Here is a 4,307-nt window from a genome sequence, read left to right as displayed (position 1 = left end):
CCAATGGCAAACAAATGCAGTGTTGCGCTAAAAGGTGCAGCTTTGCACAAGCTATAATATGTCATAGAAAAACAAGTCTGGGTAGCACATTGATATAAACAATATAGAAATGTCTATTTGGCATTATAAAACTTCATTCCAATTAATAAATTTAGGTCCATGACTATGAAGCTCATCGAACAATTTGATAATCTTATTGGAAGAACTTTCCCTCAAACAGTCTTTTCATATAGTGACAATGTAAAGGTTCAAAGAAAGTGATCTCTCATTATAAGAAAGAACGAATGCAGTAAATTTATCAGTTCTCTTGTATGAAAGTGAACCAATTAACTAGATGAGTAGGGTGTAGCCGGTAGTCCATCAACAAAAGTGTAAAGTAGATGATAGTACCTTTAGATTTGAGTGTTTGAAGAATAAACACCATGATCACCAGACTCGGATGCAGTCAACATTGCGGCAGGATGAGCAGAGGCAGGGCCAACGAAGCCCATGGCTAGAACGGCACCATCTCTAATCGCGGTGGTGCCCTTATTTGGCGTCTGGCGACTGGAATTGCGCCGAGCGGTGGCCTCGAATAACGGCGGCGGCGGCATGTTGTCGATCTGGACAAACTGCAGACGCACGCTAGGTTTCGCCTTGCAAGTTACAATTCACCGCTGAATGACCAATCAACGTGGGTCATGGGCTCTTTTTGGGCTTCGGCACGAACACAACAATGTGGACAGCTGAGTTTGGGCCTTAATAGTATAATTGTTAGTTAACCTATATACGGATAGGTAGTACTTGAATACTTGTATATGTACTGTTGCGTGTTAGTGCTAACATCTGCACTAGATCGTTAGGGAGGGGGGGGGGTCTAGCCCCTGCTCGCCCCCTGTCTCCGCCCTTGAGTGTGTGATACTACCTTCATAGTGCATCGTGTCATAGATAATCATATTTATTGCCATGCATGACACAAAGTAGCATATAATTTAACATGATGTAGTATCTACCTATGTTACTCTAACCTCCTCTCTATTCTTTAATTTTCTGCCACATCAGCATATTTGCTATCTCCGAGTACATGATACCGGCCAAGACACCACCACTATGGCCAGCATTATAGGGCTCAACTCAAAACTCTCACCAACCAAGGTAGACCGTGAGTGATGAAATAAAATTTGTAGTTTGGAAAAGTAGTTAATTAATGCACTTGTTTTTCTGAAACAATTGTGTTTACTAATGCATTAATTTCAGTGCATGCATGCGTGACTAGTAAATAACTAAGAACTCTTACATGCATTAGTGATGTTTTTTCAATCCTCGCATGCGGTGATTTAATGCACCTCGATATCTGAGCTGTGATGGGAAGCAACAAAAATGAGACTTATAAAACGGGAAAATTAAAACTTTGAGATAAGCCCTGTAAAGCATAAAGGAGGCACTGGTATGTTACTAGCCTATGTTACTATCTTAGTGAGGAGTAACATATGTGTGGTGTCATGCAACACTTTATTTATGAGGTTGTAGACTTATGTTGTCTTGATATGTCTGATGTTAATCATACTATGAGTAACTAATAATCATGTGTCTCTCTTTCTTCATTAATTTCTCCCGCATCATCTATAGGGCTTAATTCAAAACTAGATATGACTTGATCCCACTAATTTTCAATTCTAAAATTTGAATGAATGTGCTAGTCTACCGATGCAGCTAGTTGCAGAGCTGTAGCCGTCTGTTGGCTTGGTTATTGGCACAAAGTGGGGCCCACATGGTTTGCATAACTGTGTATTCACAGCCAACCATCCATAGTTGTATTATATGCAATAACTCAATGGCTCTTACAGGTACACGCATGCACAAAACGGGGCCCACATGATCTGCATAATTGTGTGTTCACAACCAACCATTCATAGTTGATTTATGTCCAATCAATCAGTGGCTCTTACAAGTACGCATGCATGGTCCACTCTTTCTCCTCTTCCTCTCACAGGTGGATGATGCCATGCACGAAACAAATCCTTGCTTTTATTTCTCTTTCACAACTTCAATCTTTGATATCTTTTAAATTATAATGTTACTTTTGAAATAATTTATATATTTGAACTCCTAGCACCAAGACCATTAAAACAAGATCAATTTTTGATATATTTTTAAAAAGCTTACATTTCAACGTTTCAATCCTGTCATGTGGAATGTGTTCTTGCTTTTAGTGAAATTATTGTTTTGAAATGAGCGAAACATGTCATGTTTAAATTTCAAAGAAACCTATTTCAAAAGAAATATTTGAACTAGATTTATTTCAAAAACAATTATGTGAAACAACCTACTTAACTATAAATATGTGAAACAAACCTATTTCACATTCCATATGTTGAAATTTTTGTGAAGTGTGTCGGCCAGTGAAATCTATGTGAGGACTACCTAGAACAGAACTAATTAGTGAAATGTGTTTTTGAGTTAAATAAGTTAACTGAAACTAAAAAAATTCTATTCGTGAAGATCGGCTGCAACTTACGTATCATGCATATTATTCTACTATACGAGGCTACCCGTACTGAGAGTATCATAACTACTCCCTCCGTTCCCAAATATAAGTCTGTTTAGAGATTTCAACAAGAGACTACATACGAATAAAATGAGTGAATCTACACTCTAAAATATGTCTATGTGCATCCGTATGTTGTAGTCCATTTAAAACTTCTAAAAAGACTTATATTTAGGAACGGAGGGAGTAGTATCATGCATGTTAAGTAGGCATGATGAGGTGACGTAGAATTAAATAAAGAAAAAGAGGGTTGAGTACCATATTATAATACCGTATCATAAAAAACTCTTTGCTACTATGTGTCACCTATGGCAATAAATAAGACAACCGAAGATACTAGTCTATGATACTATGCACTTTGGAGGTAGAATTATAATACACTAGTATATGCATGATACTAGTATATATGACACTTCTCGCCGCGACAGGTCTGAGGGTGCTACCCGTAATGAGAGTATCACAAAACGGTATCATGTGTGTCAAATAGTTTTTTGGATGATGTGGTACACAATTAAATGAGGAAACAGATGATGCGGTATCATACCATGATACCATATTGTATTAAATATTATACTGCTTTGTGTCATCATACCATGGTACCATATTATATTAAATATATTATACTGTTTTGTGTCGTGAATGACAATTAATAAGGAATCCAAAATACGAAGTTATGATACTATCCATTGTCATAGCTAGTATCACACACTAGTATCATATGCGTGATACTATTATATGATAGTTGCCATTACGGGCAGCCAAATGAGAGTATCATTAGCAGGTATCATGCGTGACAACTGTACAATTTTGATGAGGTGATGTAGAATTAAATGAAGAAAGAAAGGTTGAGTATCATATTATGATAGTGTGTCATAATAAATTTTATGCTACTGTGTGTTATGCATGGCATTAAATGAGACCACATATGATACTAATGCATGATACTAGTCTGCACTATGTATGTAATATCGTAAACTATTACCATATGAATGATATTAGTCCAAAGATAGCAATATGAAACATCGGCCCACAAAGACATGTTGCAGGAAACCAAACTGTGAAACAACCGTCCAAGCTAGACAATGTCGAAAGACAGGAATGAAACTAAAGATATAGCAATCTGTCACAAGCTAGAAAACGTAGTCCATCAGTGATCCAATGGCACTTATCCCTAAGACTTGTAAAATGCCTCGGTTGCTGCATCCAAGAGTCTTCCAGACCGAAGTTGAAGAACCATCATGTCCTTTTCCTTCTGCAATGAAAAACACAGTAAGCAAGGGAACCCGAAATATCGCCCCAATACGATGAGCTAGCACTAATATTAAGTCTTACTTTGCCAGTAGCAGGCCAAGGATCATATCCTTCATAAGTGGGGGGCAGCTCCTGCACAACTGATCAAAGCCATCAGTGTCCACCACCGCCCTGTGGTTGTCTGGACACTGTAGGAACTCGCCACACGCCTTCTTCAGGCCGTCACAATTGTGCTGCTCAGCAAGCTCCAGGATCCTCGTCACCGTTTCCACGCCGATGTGCTCGCAAAGCTTCTTCTCGCAAATCAACTTAATCCTCTAGAGATTATACCTGTCTGTCGCCACGAGCAGGTGTTGTAGCAACACCATGTCCTTGTCCTTGCTCTCCTTCATTGCGTGCAGCGTGTCGCCGTCGATGAACTCTAGCATTGCCTTGAACACTGCCGCGTCCATGTCATCTATCTGCACAACTGACGACGACGTGCCTTCCTGCATTGGACCGAAGAGTGCCGCCCTGAAGACCAGTGGCG

At 39.1% G+C, this 4,307-nt stretch overlaps 1 pseudogene; it reads right to left on the bottom strand.

Annotated features, from left to right (window-relative positions):
- Positions 1-3,855: 3,855 nt before the first annotated feature.
- The window catches only part of LOC119339648, a 2,766-nt pseudogene continuing 2,314 nt past the window's right edge, over positions 3,856-4,307 (bottom strand).

The sequence above is a fragment of the Triticum dicoccoides genome, chromosome 7B, assembly GCF_002162155.2.
Source record: "Triticum dicoccoides isolate Atlit2015 ecotype Zavitan chromosome 7B, WEW_v2.0, whole genome shotgun sequence".
Taxonomy (NCBI): Eukaryota; Viridiplantae; Streptophyta; class Magnoliopsida; order Poales; family Poaceae; genus Triticum; species Triticum dicoccoides.
This window is presented reverse-complemented; position numbering and strand designations above follow the sequence as displayed.